General features: G+C 33.3%; 1 protein-coding gene across 2 annotated transcripts in view; it reads left to right on the top strand.

Moving 5' to 3' along the window:
• Window positions 1-17,183, top strand: part of LOC143228099 (alcohol dehydrogenase class-3-like) — a 36,272-nt gene extending 19,089 nt beyond the window's left edge. Inside the window, exon 3 of one of the 2 annotated variants that reach the window (XR_013015191.1) lies at window positions 16,672-17,183. The gene's annotated coding sequence lies outside the window, so the exon portion shown is untranslated. The remainder of the gene's footprint in view (window positions 1-16,671) is intronic. The other variant, XR_013015189.1, reaches the window with a different exon arrangement.
• Window positions 17,184-23,247: the final 6,064 nt, after the last annotated feature.

The following is a 23,247-nucleotide window of genomic DNA, read 5'->3' as shown; positions in this document are numbered from 1 at the left end:
GCACTGTGATTGAATTGTTAGTCACTAATTGTTATGCTTAGTCTGAGAGCACTATAATTATATTATTGCTTAATCCTGCTTTCAGTATTATGTGGCTCGATTTATTTCACACTCGTATGCTTCTTGAAAGCTGCTTGCAGTGCGTTATGTGTGAGATTACCATTATTCACATAAAAAAATCAAAGACTCACAAATATGTTTTCATGGAATATCTTTATAGATGGACAAATCATTTTTCGTTTCGTTTCAGTAATCTGTTCTCTTGTGGCAGTCCGCTTGCACCATACAGTTATACCTTTCCAAAATAACAATTTAATGGCATTAGACTGGTAACACGCCAAGCCAACGATAATGTATTTTTGATAGATTTATGGTCGTCAAGTTGCCAATGTAGCTGTAATGGTCATTAAAAAAGTTGAATCTGTACCCAATAATGATCATAAGAGAGTTGGAAACTTTCACTAATTTATAGTTTCTGTTCTCAAATATTTACTTCCGCATTGATCTGTAATAAATTATGCGATGCTTGTAAAATAGTAAAGTTAGATTTGAACACTGACAAGTGAAAGCACCATGTAGAACTCTTTGCAATCAATACTTTGGTCCTGAACGTATGTCTTGGGAAACTTATGAAATAATTCATTGTTTCTCTTCGTGATGGCAAGTTCTTTATGGATTATGCGTTATTCACACTCGTCTACTATTCGTTGTGCATTTGGTATTTATTCAAGCATGTATTGAGAATTTGACCAAGCGACAGTTTATTGTTACTTTCCTTCATTTTTCACTAACGTTTTACAATACTTTTGAGATTCTATTCTTAAAAACATTGATATTGCTATCTTCGCTTGACTCCATAAAATTACAATGCAAGAATGTTATAGCAAAAATGTTGTCCTTTCGCGTTTTGTAAACTTTACTGTGATGTTTGTTTTGAGGTATTAAGGAGTGTTTATCATTCAATAATTATCAACAGATACTTTTTTTTGGAAAATCACACCACAGTAAAAGTGGAGGAAATTGTAAAATTGTATCTAGAAGCTGTTATCAAGTTTTCATACTCATTTTGATAGAGTTGCTGAAAAAGCATTCTAGTAAAATGTGGATTTAATGCCAATAATTAAGGTAAGATGTTTTATACATAATCGTACATAAGAGGTTAAAAGTTGGAGACAATTTCCAAATAAATCAGTTTGTTACTCTATCTCTCTCTATTTGTTTGATAGTTTTATTATTATAAACAACTGATAAACCTGGAAGACTTTATTAAACTACTATTGCTTTAATGTGGGTAAAGTTTAGTTATTATTAGAATTAAGTTATACATGTTAAAAATTTATCTTTCGAACAGGAAATGAAAAAATCTTCTTGATGAGAATGAAAGATAAAGGTAATTCATAAAACTTAAGAAAGGTATTACGATTTGTATAGAGAGACTTTTACACAAAATATTACGAGGAAAGATAAGAAAAACCTTGATGAAGAATCCAAAAATTTTAGTTGTTATGTTTATTATGTTCTGTACAGCCGTGTAAAGTCATGTTAAACTATTTTAAATATCAACGTGTGTGCAACTTTTAACGTATTAATTGGAAACTGACACGTTGACGATTCATCATTTTTGAGTTCGACGTTGCACTTTTTCTCTACATGGTTTATTAGAACTATTTCAGTTAGTTTTCTAAAACTGGAGGGGCGTTTTATACTAATGATTTTAATACTTTGTTTTAAAAATGTGTGTTTACCGAAGCCTCAAACACAAAACCATGTGGTTCAGTAAATAATGATTTCGTGGAAAACAAACAAACAAAACAAACCGAATGCACTAGTAACTATCGAAAAGCATTTAACATTCAACTGGATACTCGTGCAGGTGTAAAGCTTAACATTTATTCTCCATAAATGGATATAAGAATTTAATAAACAAAATAACTAAAAATTACGGTTTAAATAAGAGAATGGGGATCATCAAAAAATGCAGAAACAACTTGAATCAAACCTACAATCAGGGACTTGAAACAAAAGCAAACAATTAAAACTCGAAATACTGTTTACGTTATTTTCTCAAACTACAAATCTTTATTTTGACTGCATTAAAACTGATAGCTACTGTGGAAATAGAATCAAAATACAATATTTGAATGTGGATTCATTGTTTCTGTAATTTTTGACGATCCCTATTCCCTTTTTCTAAATTAAAAATATTTAATTATTTTGTCTTAAACGTATCTATATAACTTCTTATTGATTATAGTCATTTGTTAATCTTTACTTCAAAAATAGGTATTTTACAGAAACAATCCTTTACAATTGATATCCTTTATTATTAATTTTGAGATCTTTTCATTGGTTTGGAATTAAATGTTATAAATGTCTTATTTATTTTAACCCTAATTTGAAAATTTTCAAGTAGTACTGTAGTAGTAACTGGGTTGAAAGGAAATAATGCAATACATGTAATAACTGCATAATTTTTTGTGGTATCAATCTCATTAATCTAATTATGTTCAGTACACAACATTTTACTTACATTATCAGGAGTTCTATCAGCAAATGTTTGTGTTCTTTTGTTCAGAATCTATTTGTAATTGATTAAAAATCCCATTTGAAGGCTTCTAAAATTAGGTATGTTAGCAATTTAAGCAACTTTGAAGCAGCCTCTGCTTTTTGTTGATTTTACAAAAGCAGAAAGTATCTTAAATAGCACTTAACTTTTAGACGTTCTTTCCATGCGTCTGAGATTTCAGAGTTTTCTGATTAACCACTAGACTGGGAAAATGTGGTGTACGTTCGATTGGTTGCTTAGTTCTAGAAGTGAGTTTATCTATGAAGTAATAATCAGTTTTACTTTATCTTGAACAAAGTTATGCTTAAAGTGCTTAATATTTCTAGTTAGAAATGCCTGCGTGTTTTGCAATGGATAACCAACTTATTTTTCTTTACTCTATAGAGATTTGTTTTACTAGAAATATAATGATATTCAGACATTTTATGTAAGTTATGTATTTTAAAAATATGCATTTTTAACTTAATAAATTTTGCATCTCTTTCTCTTCATGACCAGATTGATGGTGTAGCTAGGTTGGCTCCTTCATTAACAATTTTTTTCTTTTGTTTTAATGCCCGAAATATTTTTCTCACTTTTAGGAATACGTGAAAGTTAAACGTAAGAGTATTTATTTACTATTGAACATCAACATATAATAAATTTACACGCATGGATACATTATCGCATAACAATGATTATAATTTTGAATGAAAAACTCACGATAAGAAAATATTTGCTGGCCTTTAATTTTACAAGTTATTTTCAACTCTATTTAATAACAAAACCAAAAGATGATTGTAATTTACTGTGCACATAAACTTTTAAATATTTAGGTATTTTTATATAAAGAACCTTTCAACATCAGAATTTGTTTTCAAAAATCACTTTTTTATTTATATTAATGATCAAATAATCATGAATTATTTGAGAAATCATAACTCTAGAAAATGTCCACTGTAGTAGGGAAATACTAAATATCCAGCTTGGAAAGTATTTATTGGATCTCAGAAAAAAACAAAAAAAGAATCTTAAGATATTTGGTTATTCTTTCACAAACGAAGCTAAACCTCAATCAGCTTAATTCAAGAACTAGATTTTCTCTTAACTTATGGCTGGTGTATTTGTGTTAATGTCTGTCAGATATTTGTTCATATTTTATCTAAACGCACCAGTGTAGGTAGCTTGTTACAACAGTTTATTTAATACCTTTATCGTCTTCTTAATTTGGTCTTAGATCAGATTTTATAAAAAATAAAGATTCCTTTAAGGTTTCTAGTAAATATTTCATGTTATAAGTTTGTTTTTATTTATTAGAGTTGTTTGAAACGGCCGAGTAAAAATAATATGATAATATTTTATTTCTAATTGTACCTTGATCAGATGTCCTCTAAAATAAAACGTGAGTGCCTGTTTGAAAGGAACATATACTGCTGACCAAAATCTGAAGGCCATGAAACACAAAGAAAAAATATGCATTTTGCGTTGTTAGACTCAACCATTTATTTGAGTGGAGCTTCGAAAGATGAAAATAAGAAAAGGAAAATTAAAATTAAAAAACTTTTTAGCATTTAATAGGGAAAACGAGAACACTATGAAATTAGCCCTAAATACTAGCTGTTCAAAAGTTTAAGACCATACTGAAACGAAGTAAACACGTAACGAAATTCAGTCATTTGTGTTCAAGCATTAGTGTTGTCAAAATTTCCTACTGACATCTCTTGTGTTACGTTGGGTAAATACATGGCAAAGGCTAAACAGTTAGCTTCGAACGTTACTGGTACGATAAGGAGACATTTACTACACGACGCAGTGGATGAGGTTCCATTATGAACTGGGGTGCTTTCTCCTTCCATAGAACAATGGAGCTTCAGTTTATACAGGGGCGCCAAATAGTAGCTGGCTACATTGGCATGTTGGAAAGAGCATCCTTATTGACTGAAGGCTCTCGCTCGTGTGGAAGTAAATGGATCTTTCAGTAAAACAACGCTGCAATCCACAGTGCTCTTAGGACAAATGACTTTTTCATGGTCAATAACGTGATTTTTTTAACCATTCTGTCGCTCGAACTGAACCCCATTAAAATGTGTGGGGTGGATGACAAGGGAAGTCTATAGAAATGGACGTCATTTTCAAACAATGCATGAACTTTGTGAAGCCATCTTCACTACCTGGAATACCATTCCAGCCACCCTTCTGAAAACGCTTATATCGACTTTGCAATGACGGCCGTGAAACTCACTACTGAGACCTCTTGTTGGGCATTTCCTACCCTGTTTAGGACTTCTTTTTGGTATGGTCTTAAACTTTTGACCAGCTAGTACTTAAGGCTAATTTCATAGGTTTCAAATTTTCTCTATTAAATGCATAAAAAGTTTTATTTTTATTTTTCCTTTTCTTATTTTCATCTTTCGAAGCTCTATTCAAATTAGTGGTTGAGTTTAACAACTCAAAATGCATATTATTTCTTCATGTTCATTGGCCTTAGGAATTTGTCCAGCAGTGTATATTGTGCAGCTCGCGAAAATATGTTGGCTTAGCTCCTTTTTCCTTCACAATTAGTATAAAAGGTAAATAAAAATATTTCAAGCTTTATAATTATTTAACGGATGTAAACTGAGAGTCCACTGGATTAAACGTAGGTGTTTGTTCATTGTGAATAAATATATTTAAGAATTTAAATTCTAATTTTAATGCTAGATTCGTGTCGGAATTGTGCTGGAGAATCAGTAATCTCACAAGCCATGCTGATAATATTAGTTTTAGTGGGCGTTGCTTGTGATCGCGTGGTTATCGCATGTGTGGCTGTGTTGCGGGCAGTGAAATTAACGGAGTGTTAGTGTGTAACTGGGCGCTGTAGTTTGGTTGCAATGCGCATGTTGGAGCTTATTCTTTCTTTTCACTTTAATGTTTTAGAAATGTCTGTGAAAATTTTGTGAAGGAAGATGGCGTCATAAATTTGTAAGAAGCGAAAGTATGAAGATGAAAACAGAAATTTTGCATTCACTGTTAAAGGAGATAAACATTTGTGTCTTATCTGCAATGTGCCACTCAGTCATTACAAAGCCAGTAACTTGAAACGCTATTATTAAACAAATAACAAAAACGTTTCGTCTGATTATCCAACTTAATCATAGTTACGGAAAAACAAGTTACCTGTGTTAAAATCATCACTAAATAGCGCCCCCCGCTAGTACAGCGGTATGTCTCCGGATTTACAACGCTAAAATCAGGGGTTCCTTTCTCCTCGGTGGACTGAGCAGATAGCCCGATGTGGCTTTGCTATAAGAAATACACAAATACACACTAAATAGCCAGCAGACACTGTTGGCAACGTTCAATAATGAAGTTGATACAACGACTGAAGCTAGTTTTACTATATCATGGAATATTGCTCGTGCTAAACGTCCATATTCTGATGGTGAATTTATTAAGAAGAATACATCTGAAGTTGTTGCAGGGTTAGATCCAAATAACACAAAACTTCAGCAATTAATAGCACAAACACCAGCTTCACGCCACACTACAGAGAGACATATCTCCCAGATCAGTGATGATGTTGCAGGCAAAATGCAAAATGATTTAAAGAATTCCCGTGCATTCAGATTAGTCCTTGACGAATCTACAGACATACAAGTCAACGCACAACTGGCGGTATTTATTTATTATGATTTCTCTGATGTATCTGTGAAAGAAGATATGTTGGACTTTGTGGCACTGAAATAAACAACTTGTGGTGTTGACATTAAAAATGCGCTTGACAGAGCATTAACAAATTGTGATGTTCCACTGGATAAACTCTTCAGAGGTGCAACAAATGGATGACCTGCAATGGTAGGGAAAACTGCAGGATTAATTGCATTTATGAAAAGTGATCCCACCTTTTCAGAATTTCTTCCTATTCATTGCATTATCTAACGTGAACACCTGGCAACCAGATACTTCACGTATGAAGATGTTATGAAATTTGTTCTTGAAATTATGAATATCATATGCTTATATCGGAAGACCCCTGACAGCTCAAAATTTTATTGAAGAACTGGAGCTTGAAGGTAAACCCACTGATGTCTCTTTCTACTGCACTGTGAGGTGGCTGTCAACCCCCAATGTCTTAAATATGTTTGTGGATCTGTTGGAGCCTATTATTACTTTTCTTGAAGAAAAGAAAATATTCTATCCTCAACTGGGAAATGATGAATGGATGCAAGATCTAATGATTTTTAATGATGTAATGAATCATCTAGAAACACTCAACTTGACACTCCAGTGGAAGAATATTTTTTTTTCTGAACTTACTCAGACAATTTTCAGCTTTCAGAACAAAATAAGACTTTTTCAAAGAGACATATTGTCAAGAAACTTCAGTTAGTTTACCAATCTCAAAAGGAGAGTAAATACATTTCCTGATATTGAAATAAAAGCCTACAAACGAGAAGAATACAAAGATAAATTACAATGACCGCTTGATAATTTCCTAGACAGGTTTGAGGACTTGCAGTAGCTGAAGCCCTGCTACGCCTTTCTTGTTAATCCATTCATGCTTGATGTGATCAATGATGGTTCTCCAGTTCTCGAACTTCTGGTTACAGAATCATCTGCTGTGGAAATGGAACTAATAGAATTACAAGAAGACCTGGGTCTAAAGATGATCCATAAGTCCGATATTACAATTGAGTTCTGGAAGCAAGTTCCAGAAATAAAATATTCTGAACTGAAGAAAACCTGTGTGCGAGTCATCTTAATTTTCATCACAACATACTGCTGTGAATGACTGAAATATAGCTTTGCTATAATCAGTGAGCAATATACTGTTAGTGTTGTATATGTGAATGGTGCTATGGGAGACACACAGAGTGAGTGATCAGCATTGATACTCCTAAAGCTCAGGCATAGCGGTTCCTAATTATGATCCACTTACAAGGGAATGCATCTAGTCAGCAACACCGAGAGATTTATTTAGCTTTGAACACATACCTCTCTAAAAATGCGAAGCGTTTTCAGCGGCATTGCACCGAAAATTCTTTGATATTTCGGTCCACAAGCTCGGCTTATTAATCACTAGGGAACTTCTGTAGTTAACGTTTATCCGCTTTATGTAATTTGTAAGGTAATATGATTATAAATAGGAATTTAATCCATAAATTAGACAGCGAAATCTATGGTGAAACTGATTTGACTAAGTTACAAACTTTACCTATAAAGAAGTAAACTCTCTTTTACACAAAGATCCTTTTCATCATCACCCAGAATCAGAATCTTAAGATATTGTGAATAGGCGACAGTCACACTTAATTAAGATGTATTACAATACGTGTAATTGATTTAGTGTGCTTATAGTTTTATTCAGTATTACATGTGTCTACTGTCTCGTCATGGATCAGGTATAGTCTCGTTTATAACAAGAAAATGGAACTGATAAACTACATTTTATGTCTGCAATGATGATAATCTATTTTTATATGTGAAATAGTTTTAGAGACAACATCCTGATTTAAACTACATCCTAATTATACGTATACATACGTTTTGTGAAGAAGGATACACAGTTGTATTGTAAGAAAGCGAAACGTGTTTGTCAGTACAGAACAAACTTATGGATATTAAATATTTGAAAACTCTGTGTATTGGGGTTTTTATGAATCTATAAACCTCGGACTATTCTACCTATCAAGTAGCTGGAAAACACTTTATTGCGTAATATTTCTTTAAGGTACTAAATTCTACATGCAAATATGCGTAAGTTTGTAAAGTGCAAATATAAGCCAGTGTTTTTTGCTTTGTTTTTTTCCATCGTAACTATGTACGAGAGTACTGGAAAAACAACAACAAAAAGTTGTGCTTGTGCAGGTACTTTAGAGTAAATGAAATACTACTGTGTCTATTATTTGGATATTTACATAACTGAAGAACAGTATTAAGATTATGGTAAATAGTATCTATTATATACTTTCTTTTGTACAGATATTTCCCTGATTGCCGTCTTTTATTAAAATAAAGCACCTGATTGGTTAAAAAGAAACCTTTCTACAGATTATAGGCCTGGCATGGCCAGGTTGGTTGAGGTGTTCGACTCGTAATCTGAAAGTCGCGGGTTCGAATCCCAATTGCATCGAACATGATAGCCATTACAGGTGTGGGGGTGTTATAATGTGACGGTCAATCCCATTATTTGTTGGTAAAATAGTAGCCCAATAGTTGGCGGTAGTTAGTGATAACTAGCTGCCTTCTCTCTAGTCTTACACTGCTAAAGTAGGGATGGCTAGCGCATATACCCCTCGTGTAGCTTTGCGCGAAATTCAAAACAAACAAACAAACAATCTACAGATTACAGCAAAATTATTTAATTGAACAGAAACTAAAATTATTCGATAACAAATATCCTTAATTTAAAAAAAAGTTAAAGTACGCAGTCCATTTTAATTGTTGTTATAAATCAATTCAACACTTTTAGTCGTGTTGTTTCTTATAAAGGAATGAATATTCTGAGCCATCAAATACCCACCTAAAGGAAGTATTTTCTTGTATTTGATTTGAAAAGACATTGTTTTTCATTTTCTTAAACTTTCCTGGAATATTATAACAAATTAAACTAACAAATCCAGTCAAGCTAACATGCGAAGTGGAAGTATTTATTGCAGGTAGGTCAAAACGAAAGTTTTAAAATTGAGAGTTTGAATATTTAATTTATATAATTGTTTGTTACTGAATTAGTAATTAAAGATACATTATACCAACAGTCTTCTTAATACTTATTAAATCAGCTGTCCTAAATACTTCTTAATTCAACAGCCTTTCTAAACACTTGTTAAAGATTATTAATATTATTAATAAAATTATTAGTATTAAATGAATAATTATACGGGTGTGAAAACGTTAACGGTGGATATAATTAATTAATATTAAATATCATTAAGCAAATGGTAAAAAGTCTTATTAGTAGAAGGTTGATCTCAACTTCAACATATCAACTATGTACATAACTATCTATACATAGCCCAGAAGTTTCATAAACAGTATATATACACACATACACTCAGATATACTACGTTATTTTCGTATATATATAAGTAGGCTCGGCACGGCTAAGTTGTTGCTCTGCTCGTAATCTGAGGGTCGTGGCTTTGAATCCCCATCACACCAAACATAATTACCCTTTCAGACGTGGTGGCGTTATAAAGTGACGGTCAATCCCAGTATTCATTGGAAAAAGAGTAGCCCCAGAGTTGGCGGTGGGTTGTGTTGACTTGCTGCCTTCCATCAAGTCTTACACTGCTAAATTGGAGACCGCTAGCGCAGATAGTTGTTATGTAGCTTTACGCTAGGTTTTAGTTAATTCATAACGATATATGGAATATTCTATAAAACATTTGTATTTTTCAATACATGGGAAAGATATTTTCACATGTAAGAAAGACATATTAAGGCATACTAGTGCGATAAGTATCTAATATCTTATGCTATGCTCTGCGAAACAGAACTGGTAAAATAGTTTTAGTTATCTCCTGGTGGCACAGCCGCTTGTCTGCGGACTTAACTGCTAAATATCTGGTGGTGGGCAAAGCGCAGATAGCTCGTTGTATAGCTTTGTGCTTAATTCAACAACAGCGATTTCCTATAAAATTTTAAATTCTGAATTTCATTAGAAAATTCATAATTATTATTCAAAGTATGTTTATTACTACTTTCTTCAAAATAAACAAATTTGGTTGAGACGCTCAAAATGTTATCTAATTTAGATAGTCTATCCAATATAACAGTATAGTTTAAGCGCAAGGCTGCCGAATGGTATAGCTGCATTGTGTCAACTACAAGGATCTAACTCTAATGTTTAGCTTTATAAGCCCTCGAGTTTACCTGAACATCCAAGATAACAACACTGTTGTCAAATTTAGATAAGAATATTTTTTTTGCTACTGAGGCTTTTGTAGCTAATAAATAAGTTAAAGCTATTCCACTCACTTTGTTATTAATGTTACCGAAAGACATTGATGTTTCCAACGAAACAGGTTTTATGAAAAATTGCTACAAAAATTACTCAAATTTAAAATACAATATTCATATTTTAATGTATTAGGCCTAATACATTTCAAACTACGTACAAAATCTTTCTCGCCCCTCGCTTGTACAGCGGTAAGTCTACGGATTTACAACGCAAAAATCAGGGGTTCGACTTCTCTCGGTGGGCTGAGCAGATAGCTCGATGTGGCTTTCCTAAAAAGAAAACACACAAAACTTTCTCTTCATTCTCACTTAATAAGAATTTTAATTACATGTTGTGTTAAATTGTTTAGTGATACAATTTTCCTACATTGTAGAAAACTCATATTACATGGTAGATTAAAAATATGTCCCAATGAATCAAAGGCATCTGTAAAGTGAGGAATTAAGTCTTAAATGAAATAGTTTTTTTTTTTTTTTTAGACACAGAGTTCATTAAAATTTATAGTGCTACTTATATTTTAACGATTAATCATAGGAACATAAATTACGTACATTCAGTCAGAATATGTACCCTCATGGTGATCTAACTTATTTGAAGGTTTAGAATTTGTACAAATTTGTTTTTTGTTTAGAATTAAGCACAAAGCTACACATTAGGCGATTTGTGCTCTGCTCACCACGGGTATTGAATCCCGGATTTTAGCGGTTTAAGTTCTCAGACATACCACTGATCCACTAGGGGACCTTATGGTAATGCTGCAGTGTTTTAGTCAATAAAGACAAGTTGTTGTTTATGAATTTCGCACAAAGCTACTCGAGGGCTATCTGTGCTAGCCGTCCCTAATTTAGCAGTGTAAGACTAGAAGGAAGGCAGCTAGTCATCACCACCCACCGCCAACTCTTGGGCTATTCTTTTACCAACGAATAGTGGGATTGACCGTCACATTATAACGCCCCCACGGCTGAAAGGGCGAAATTGTTTGGCGCGACGGGGATGCGAACCCGCGACCCTCAGATTACGAGTCGCACGCCTTAACGTGCTTGGCCATGCCGAGCCGGAATAAAGACAAAGCTCAGTCTGTATATTATTAAGCATTAGTAATTTAAACGTACGAGGTTTTATTGATACGTCTCTCTGGGATAAAATTGAGAAATATGAATTATATAAGAATTATCAGAGCTCATCTGACAATTTCAAATATGCAATAAATTGTGTTTTCCAATTCTGTACATAAAACCTCAATCTTTGTTAATTAGCTTTCTGAATGAAGTAGAACCTAACTAATTATTCTGATTATTTCTGATTCATTAACTCATCTGGCAGTTTCGTCTATAGAAAATGAAGAATAAACAAATGAAGCATCGAAATGAAAACGAGTTGAACAAAATCATGAAAACAACTTACTTTTACAACACCAATATTAATTCACATAACTAATACCGAATTATTCAAACACGAAATAATACAGTCCTTGTAGCACTTTTCTACTAATTTATATAGTTAACAGCTCGTCAAGATGAGTCTTCTTATCAGTGGTTTACGTGAAGGGATCGACTCAGTAGCTGCTAGACAGACAAATTAGATCTAAATCAGTAACGTAAATTAGTTTCACAAGCAAACCACCGCTAATTTTTTTTTTCCCGCGTTCTCGTAACTTGAGATAAAATTCGGATTTCATTCATATTTAGAAATATGTTAAGATGTTTCTCAACTGATAAATTCCCGAAACTGATCGCAGTTCATTTCAGACAGTCACGCATATAATACTGGCTAAAGCTCTTTGAAAGGAATTAAATTCTTATATTATCTTACCGCATTAAATTGAAGTGGGAATTTTCAGCAGACAGATAGGGCGTCAGATAAAATACAAATAGTGTGAATCTTTCAAAATATTTATCATAGTTGATATCAGTTCTTCGGTCTTGAAACTGTTTTCTTGTTCTACTTTGCGATCATGAAACTTTGCATTCAAATCGGATAATGAAAGACAAGTGGGGATTTGTTTCCCATTTACATTGATGGCCACAAAACTGACACTGTAATGTTTGAAGTTATACGGACTTTTGTTTGTTCAAAATCCATTAACTTTAACGTTATACACACAGCTAAACATAAAATGAGTTGATGTTTGTCCAAAAATACATTATCAGTGGATTCTTGCAAATTTCCCCAGAGCCACTAAAAAACTTTTCACTTTGATGGTTTCAAAATATATTTAGCTGTTTATTTTTGAAACGCTTTGATATGAGGCAGGACGATGGAAGACCTTATCTTGACTTTATCAGACGCATGTTGTAGAATAATGTTGAAACTTAATTATTTAATAGTCATTATAAAAAAAAGGCATTTTTTATTTGTACGAGACAAAGTTTTAAGTTTGTATCGTCAGGTAAAAGTTTTATCCTGTGAAACAAATCGCTGGATATTATCTATTAATCATACAAGCACTATTTAACTGTGGCAGATGTAATCTTTGGTTCTTTTGTTCGAACAACCATCTACATCATCAAACTTACAGCCGTATCCGTGACTCTTGCTGCAGCAGTCAACTGACTTTATTCGCCGTTGTAACTCAGTATTGATTCTTTGTAGGCTACATTAACAAACAGATTGTAATATGATGTTATTAACTTCTCATTCAGGTAAATGTTTACTTTGAGAAATGAAGAACGAAGTAATAAGTTTACAGTTGATGTGTCTTCTGTTACGTCTGATATTACAATGTTCAATTCTACATTAAAATAGTTTTGTGTATGATCAAAGTTGACTCTCGGCAAGTTTATGGACTTCTAACAAAATACCCCGCTGGTAGAGCGTTAAGTCTACGAATTTACAACGCTAAAATCAGCGGTTCGATTACGTTCGGTGGAATCAGCAGATATCGCGATGTGGCTTTGTTGTAAGAAAACACATACATGTGAGAAAAAAATTCCGGATTCCCTTTTTCGCGTTAGAAAAAGTGCAGTTACCACATTGTGCACTTTTTTGCATTATAAGTGAATAACATTTTGTGCAGTGACAAGATTTTTTCGTGTGGATGTAGTGAGAGTATTCAGGCTAAATATGTCTGAAAATGATGTATTCTGTCTCTTGCTTCAGAGATTCTCAGTGGATGCTAGTTTATACTCGTTCCTTCCGAACTTTTCGTATACTGAAGTAACTAATTTCTTTGTATTACTCTTTAGTTTTCCTTCTTCTTTTATAGACCCTCCTAAAAAAAACGTATATCAACATAAACAGACTATTTTCTAAAATATTTTTAATTGTTTCTCAGAAACGGTAAGCTGAGCGGAACGGTTGCTCAAAACCGTCTGTTTCCTTTTTTATGTGTGTATAATTATTAATAAGAAATATCAGTTAAAGTAGAAAAGAATGTACAGTGTTGAGTCAAGTACACTATACCTATTTTAGCCGCTTCTGACGAGGCATTTGCTAAATTCCAGGTACTTCCGGAACTACTAGTTTTCACATGTTGGAGGGTTGATGTAACAAGTAAGTCTTCTGGTTAATTTCAGCAACGAAGATTAAGTGTCACGATCACCCATTCCTGTTTACATAGTATTTGTCGACCCAGGTTATCCTTTCTATTGATTAAAATAACTTCAGTAGAAGTGTCTCTATTCCAATGTTGAATTTGAATAATTCGTAATAATGGTACACTAACATCACCAACCACACTAAATTATGCAAGATTACTATACATACAAAGGGAATGTAAACAATTTTACATGTTAATAATGTGCAGATCTATACATGGTTACCGAATCCAAATGAGGTAGCTTGCGCTTTATCAAACAACACAGCTGTTACATCTTACACACATACCGTATTTTCCGGTTAAAAAGCCGAATCGCCGAATAAGCCGAGGCCAATTTTCAGCTCTGAAAATGAGGGTTTTTGCTTATTACCGCCCAATAAGCCGAAGCCATTTTTAAGAAGTGACAAGTTTCTTCAAAATGATTTCTTAGTCTCGTTTCAGCGTCAGCATGCATGTTGTGTTGATCATTGGCGTTCTGTAGTAAAGCAGAACGTGTCGTATTGAGACAGAGATGGAATCAATATGTCATTCGTTATTGGCTCCACTCACTGTAATTAGGTAACCAATGAAATTCCAGAAACAACGTTTCACTGTAGTCTGAACGTGCTTTGCTGATGGGACAAAATTACCGCCTATGGTAATTTTCAAAAGAAAAACATTTCCTAAGAAGAAGAAATTTCCGAAAGGAGTGATCGGCCAATAAGCCAACCCCCAAAAATCAGGTCCAAAACTTAGGGCCAGAAATTCGGCTTATTAGGCGGAAAATACGGTACTTACTTTTCTAGTGACAGTGTCAAAACTAAACTCTGCATACCACGGATATCGAAACTCGGTTTATATCGGTATGAATCCGAAGACATATCGATGTGCCTTTGGGGTGCTTTCCTTTTGGAAAGCTAGCTGCTCCCAACTAAATAATCTTAGATGACCACAAAACATGCAGCACAGAAAGAGAAATGTTACACTATTTTCCTTTTACTAATACTCAAAACTCTTATTTTGAAACCAATATATGGGAAAGTTTGCTGATAAACTATGTCGATAACTCAGTTGATCAGGAAAGTGAGGAAGTAGTTTTCCCTGTAAACATTTATCGTGTTGTCTTATATTGAGATGTATTTAAGGTTTGTAATCCAACTGAGAGAAAAAAATGTATTCATAAAGTCTATATTGTTTACTACATAATTGGTAACACTGAGTCATATTTAATCCAGCTGGATAGTATCTCTTATATCCTTCAAGCTTTAATATAAGTATATGAGTGTTGATACATATATAGATATGGATGAAAAGATTCTTAAGTCTCTGATACTTTCCTCTGAACATAGAAGAAAACATCTTCTAAAATAATATCATTTTAATAACTGTCTGGAAACAATCAATTCCGGTATGATACTGGGTTGAGGGAAAGACGGTTACTATAGTTTTCAGTCGGGGAAAGTATGATATTTTTACATGGTGACCTTCAATTGTGCTAGAATAGTTATCGCAAAGTATGAAGGTAGAAAAATAAGTAACGGAATTATTTTTGATTTACTATCAGAGTCGTCAAATACCCACCTAAATGAATTACAATCTAGCGTTTGATTTCAAAAGACATTGTTTTTCATTTTCTTAAACTTTCTTGGAATATTATAACTATTTAAACTAACAAATGCAGTCAAGCTAACATACGAAGTGGAAGTATTTATTTAAGGTAGGTCAAAACAAAAGTTTTAAAATAGAAAGTTTGAATATTTAATTTATATAACTAAGTTAGTAATCAAAGATACATCACACACTTACGCTTTTTAGTGTATTTTGAGCATTGTAACCGAAATGTTTTCAATAAATTACGTGCAATGGAAGTCGTTCGCTCATTGCTACAAAATTATGAATTTTTTTAACTTTTTCGTCTTCTTCTCCAGAATGTGAACATGTTTATATTTACAAAAATGTCTTTTTCGTTCAAAAGGAAATGAGATAAAATTACGAATATATACTATGTAACATATTAGTGATATGGGGTTTAATAAAATTTTCTTTGCCGTTTGCATAATCCTTGTTATTCAACACTGTTATGCAATAAAACCAGAAAAAAGTTCACTCTATGATAGTTGCAGTCGTTACCGCAGATTTACTACAAGAGGGTGTTACCTTAGCATTTGAGTTCATCATTAATTATCAGTTATACTACTTACAAACATCCACATCTAAAAATGTTTTGGAAATAACAAGATTGCTTAGGGAATGTGAAGAAAGATTAACTGCAATCAAACTGCATTCAAACTCCTGCTACGTCTGAAAAGCCTTACTATTACACTAACTTAGGCGTTTTAAACTAATGCTTTAAGTATTTTAATATATTCACAATTATGCTTTGTGCTTCATTCCTTAACGCTTACAATAACAAATCTTGCTTAATACTCAATACGGAAAAAAATTACCATTCTACTTATTATCTGGGCTAGGTTTTACATTTTGTATCATTATAAGGCCTTCAATTGAGCAAATTTGGAGTAGGATGCGCTTTAAATTTGAATCCAAAGTCAAAGGTTTGGCAATATTATTAAGAATGGTTTATTCTGTTGAGAATGGTTTCGCAATCAATCTGAAACAGTGAAGTGTTATAGGAACTAAAACAAATGTTATTTTAATCTCAACCAGCACCGTTGGAGATCTATAACAACATGATGGCATGCTGACTGTTGACAGATGCAAACAGATTCTTATCCATCATGTCCTTTCAGGAAAAACACCTGCTGGACATCTTCTTGGTCCCAAGCATATAGTTGTGGTGAAACAATACCTGAAAGAAAAAGAAACTAATCAAAGACTTACGATAATAGCTTGGTCTGCAAAAAGTCCAAATATAAGTACTACTAAGGATGTTATATGGAGACTGAGAAGGTAAAAATGAAACGAAACAACGATTGGGACAATACTTCAAAATATACGTTGACAAACTTACGGTAGCATAACAGAAAGGTATACTGTTCTATGTGAAACAAGTACAAAATATTAGCGCATTGTACAATATATTTATTTGCATTTTGTGTAATAATGTGTTGTATTAGCGATAAAATGACCATTTAGTTACAATTACTCATTGTTTATGATCCATGTACGTGCGTAACTAGTATATTTGTAAAAGTATTTACAATACTCTGTATCATATTACACACATGAGATTTTTCAATAAATAAATTTTTTATAAAAATATCTATGCTATTGTTTGGTTTGTAAATGAAATTTAACAACTAGATGAATATGTTCCCAATAACATTTTTATCTTGACTTCAGATAAGTCCATTTTTGACATTTGCAACACAGTTACTATGCGTGTCGTTTCTAGTATTGACAGGTCCTTTATGTTTAACAGTTTAAAGTTTATTTTTATTCAAAAAGAAAAATCACCAACAATAAACAAAATAAACAATAATCTTTGTTATTGTCGTGAATAATCGATGTAGTTGTTCACATAGTTGTTGTTTTTTTTGTTTTTTACTGGACTCGTGATATGGTCGTGTGTGTGAGTGCGGGAGGGGGTTGACATCAAGGCAGAATACATACTGAAAACTGATTTCATGGAGGGACATTGATGTAAGATTTGGCTAGCTTCAAATAGCTTCATAGTCTATGACTAGGAAATTCTTGTGCTCCACTAGAACTTCGTAGGCCTTCGTAGCTTAATGCTATAGATCAGATGTATTGCTGGTGGAGTTTCAAGATATCTTCTCCAGTGGACCTCAGGACTTAGGCCAAATAAATTATATTTCTTACAGAATTGATAGAGGAAATGCAGTCCCAATATGTCATTTAACCAGACGACTCTCACTTGTGAAATAAGCCGACATATTCAAACCAGTAAAAGCCATGGAAAAACAAAGGGTGTACCGAGTTCTAAAACTTGGTCACATTTATAGCATTAGTGAAGCAAAAGAATGGCTCTACAAGATTCTGTATTTATTACCAGGAGGTGAATGATGCCACAGGAAAAGGTGCTCATCTTCTGCCAAGGAATGACTGTATTTTCGATGGCTTATATAGATGAAATGGTTTTCACCATTTAATTTTAAAAGTGGACATTTTCAGTTATACTTTAACAAAGCTAGTACGGGGAAATTGTCTTCATTGCAGAAAATGCGTTGTTACAATTTGAGTTACCCATTAGATTACGGAATGCACTTGCTACATTTCACTAACTAACAGAGTATGTTGTCTTTGAACTGTTCTGGAACATCTTACTTGTGTGTTTGGATGATATAATCATTAATGGAAATGCTTATGATGGGCTAAGGATAGTTCTCGATTGGCTTAGAAAAAATAACCTAAAGCAGAATCCAAAAAGGTGTGGATTGTTCCATTAACAAGTGAGGGTTCTGAGACATAGTCAGCAGGGTCGAAGTGTCTATATACTGTGTAATAATTAGCCAACACTAAATAAGTTTCATCAAGCAAGAGAATTTCATGAATTGCACTCTTAATATTGTCGTTTTGTAAAATTATTATCTGACATAGTATATCCTCTTCACGAATTAATTGAAAAACTAAAGACATTTTGTTGGACCACAGTTTGTGGACAGGCTATAAAAAACGTAAGAAAAACTAACCACTATTCCTGTATTAGCATACCAAAGTCTAGAAGATCCATTCATATTAAATAAATATACCAGTGACTTTTTTAGGGCGTAGCAGTGTTATCACAATTATAATAAGGAAAAAAAAATTGATTACATAGAAATAAGTGCTGCAAAGAGGAGGTATTGTACCATTTAGAAAGAGCTACTAAAAGTTGTTTCTTTCTTATGTGATCTAAGTGATTACCTGTATCATCAAAAGATTTGCACATCATGCTTGTCTTAAAATATTGATGTAGCTGCGGAAGTTTCGAAATCGAGATGGCCAGGTAACAAGATGACGTTAAGAAACATTAAGAGCATTAGTTATCATTGTACATTATCCTGGGTAAAACCATATAAATTATCATGCATTATTTTGTAGATGAAGTGCAAAGAAAGAAGTATGAGGTAGTAAAGATGACCAGTCTAAAATAGAATGTTTAATATGAGATAAGACGTCTGAAAGTAATGAGAAACAATTAATGTAGTCTAACACTCAACTGGAAATGTTCAGTCAAAAAAAGACGATCTAGAAATCAGTTGTTCTTTGGAGACAGAAAAGGTGCAGACGTATCCTTATGATAGACAATAACTACATACAGCCCAAAAACAATGGTGTATTGGATAAAAGATTCTAAACAAAAAACCAACATGGTCAAGTACAATAGTACTGTATTGGAGACGTGCTTGAAAGAGTTGCTGTTTATGTTCTTGGTTCTCTGTCACAGAATAACAGTGTGAATAAATAAATCATGGTAGTGTTAAATTGTTTAACCAAACAGCCAGAATCAAATGTTTTTTATAGCCAGTAAGCTGAACCTTTAGCAAGGAAACACGTTAATGATTTTGTTTGAAGATTTAAAATGCCTATGGAACTTCACTTAGGTTAGGGACGAAACTTTGTATCAGCGTTATTTGCAGAAATAAATCAAATCCTTGGAATTACAAAGACCAGAACAACAACATTTCATCTATTTTTTGGAGAAATACAACTATACACTTTAAAATAATTCAAACATTTACGTGGATGAATATCAGAAAACGTGGCCTTAAAATATTCCACTGCTACACCTTAGTTACTAAAACGCACCACATGAAGCTACAGGGAATACATCTGATGTTTGAAAGAGAACTTAAAACACAAGTAGACATTTTGTACTCACATTGCGAGGATTGTTATTCAGAAAATACTTACAATCAATATTCAGAAATAATACAGAACTCCGCTGATGTCATACATGACTTTATCTCGATAAGACTTAAATACTAAAATTGACGAAGGATAAAATAAAAATGGATATAATGTGTTATGTTTGTGCAATTCCCGCTAGAAGAGATAAGAAATTGCAAGGAATTTATTGTTCAACTTGTTGATTTAATAGTTGGGTTATGGAATGCATTTGCTATATTTCACTGACTAATAGAATGTGATATCTCTGGACTCTCCTGGAGTATGTGTGTGTGTGGGATACATTTCTATTAAAACCTTTAATAACAGACCTTGAAAACCATAATTAAATGCATTGCATAGCTTAATAAACTACTACAAGTTCATTTTTGCACACACAATTCTGTAATATAATTTTAATAATGGAGAAAGGATTTAAAAAAATTAAACTATAGTTTAGTGTATATTCAAGGAGAAGAAGAAATTGAAACTATATCATCTAAATAAATACTTAAACTTTTTAAAAAGAAATTGAGCGAATGGAAAAGTACATCAACGTAATTCAAAACAAAGGAAAGAAAACACAATGATCTTCTTTTTTATGCAGATCTGAACTAATGGTGAAAGCAAAATAGAAGGAAATGAAGAATATATGAGCTTAACATTTAAGTGACGCAAAACAAGCTTCCCGCTATTACAGCGGTATGTCTTAGATTTACAACGTAAAATCAAGGGTTCAATTTCCCTCGGTGGGCTCGGCACGTAGCCTAAAGTGGTTTTGATATAAGAAAACACACACACACACTAAACTACAGAAAAAAAATTATCAGGAGAAAACGTTAAATAAACCCAGTCACTGTTTTTTAAGAATTAACTGATTAATTTGTGTTAAGAGTCCTTTTGAGGTCAAATTATTAATAAATGACAGTTAAGCATCCACAGAAGTTTCATGAAACAGTATACACACACACACAGAGATATGCTACGTTAATTTCGTATATATATATATATATATAGGTCGGCCCGGCATGGCTAAGTGGTTAGGATGCTCTGCTCCTAATCTGAGGGTCGTGGGTTTGAATCTCCATCACACCAAACGTTCTCGTCCTTACAGCCGTGGGGCGATATAAAGTAACTGTCTATCCCACTATTCGTTGGTAAAAGAGTAGCGCAATAGTTGGTGGTGGGTGGTGATGACTAGCTGCCAATCCTCTAATTTTACACCGCTAAATTAAAGACGGCTAGCGCAGATAGCTCTAGTGTAGCCTTGCGCAAAATTCAAAACAAACCATTATATGAGATACTATCGTGAAAAACTTTAAAAAAGCAAAATTTTGTGAGTTAATAGTTATTACAGGGTAAGAAACAATGTTATTTTATTCGTATTTCGTTTGTGTTTATATAAACCCGTGGTGAGCAGAGCACAAGATAGCCTTTTGTGTAGATTTGTGCTACAAATGTTCATATAATTTAAAATCATGTTCTTGCTTTCTTTATAATATACTTTTATTAACTGGGATCTTGCAGTTTTTCTTCGCTAAAAAACAAATTTCAAATTATATTCGAGTTTTTTTATCAAAAATATAATTAAAATGGTCCAACTTTTGTTTATGTTCTTATCTCAGGTTGTTTTGGTCAACCATTAAAAGGGTAACAATACGTGCGAACAAAGTTAAACTAATGTAAGAAAACGAACATATTATTTGAAAGGTACAAGTACATGCACTGGTGACAAGTAGGAGCAGACCTCTATCTAATTACTCTATGCATACGGACTTTGCCATTTTAGAGAGTGTAATATTGATTATTTCTATGCTGTTGATGCCTGCTTATATGTTGAATTTTTTTTTTGTATATAATATCTTTGTGATTAACGTACCTCTCTTTTGCCCCTGTAGGGGTCTAGTTTAAATATCTGAGCACTGCCCTAAATAAGGTACATGTGTGACATTGGGTTCTGATAGATAAATCGTTGAAACTTATGTAAACAATTTTCTTCTACGAAAGGTCAGAACCACTACGCCACGCTGTAGCAAACGTTCTGTTTCATTATACGGAAATCTGATAAAGACCGAGAATTTTACTCGTACGACGTCCATTTCATGAAACGTGTTCGTAACTCATTTTCTACGGACGCTTCGTTGACTCGATGTCTATGTGTGAAAGGTCTCAGGATGAAATTAAGAATGTTCCAATAAAAGTGGAAAGTCGAGAATGCTGTTTATCGCGTATCAGCCCTACGTCCAAAAAATATATTGGAATAGGTTTAGCAATTTTCACGGCAGTAATGTCCGCTATAAATGATCTGCTTCTTAACATTACTGATGGAGTTTCACCAACCATGATATCTGGAATAGCTGCCTTGGGACCAAGTGTCACAGCACTGCCATTGTTGATATATAGAAGGGAACCTATTCTCTTCTCAAAAAAGAAAATGTCAGTGGTAGTTTCTAGATCTCTCTTTGGGGCTCTTGGTGATGTTGCTCGATTCATCTCTTTCACCTGTCTTCTTCTTGGAGAAGCATCTGTATTGTACTACTCCCTTCTTGTTTATAGTTTGATTTTTGGATACTTTATATATCAGGAACCTTGTGGACTATGGGAAATGGGTTTGATTGTGCTAGATTTTACTGGTGTATTCCTAGTTGCATCCCCGTCCTTGTCAACGGCGTTTTTTGACTTTAGCAATTACATCGAGAAGAAAAGAATTATTGGAATTGTTTTTGCCATCCTTGGCGGTGTATTTGATGCAGTAAGTATTTCCATGCTCCAAATGGTTCGTGATGTACCATGAACATCTATTCAGGTATGGAGAGGTCCTACTGGAGCTTTCAGTGGTTTTATATGTGCCTGGTTCCTCAACGAATTTTACTTTATTCCCTGTGGGACTGAATCATTAATTATTTTAGCTTTTCTATGTCTCTCTATTTGTCATCAACTTAGCATTTTCTTTGCAACATATTTCATAGGCGCAAGTCACGTTACAATTTTTCTTACCTTAGAAATTGTGGTCGCTTTTGTACTTGAAATTGCATTCCTTGGAGATATACCGAGTGCAACATCTTTATTCGGGGCTGTTTTAGTAATGGTCGCTGCAATTATGTTCAACATGAAAGACAAAATTTTGTCATCAATCCAGGAATTTTCCATAAAGAAAACCAAGAAATTAGACGAAAAACCTGCGCTAGATGAAAGCACATCTTACTGATTATTATCAGAGTTAGTTCTTGTCTCTCAAGCAGTAACTAAATAAATAGAAATTTTCTTCAAGTAACGAATCTTCACAAATAGGACTTTTGTTGAAGATTATTTGTATGTATATCAAACTCAAGTCAAAGTCAGGCATATTAAGAAAGAAATACATCAATGTTATAAAACATAAACCGACTTAGATTTTAATATTATAGTACAATTGTCTGAATGAGAAAATGCGTTTTAATTTGGGTATATAAG

The sequence above is a fragment of the Tachypleus tridentatus genome, chromosome 10, assembly GCF_004210375.1.
Source record: "Tachypleus tridentatus isolate NWPU-2018 chromosome 10, ASM421037v1, whole genome shotgun sequence".
NCBI classification, from domain to species: Eukaryota; Metazoa; Arthropoda; class Merostomata; order Xiphosura; family Limulidae; genus Tachypleus; species Tachypleus tridentatus.
This window is presented reverse-complemented; position numbering and strand designations above follow the sequence as displayed.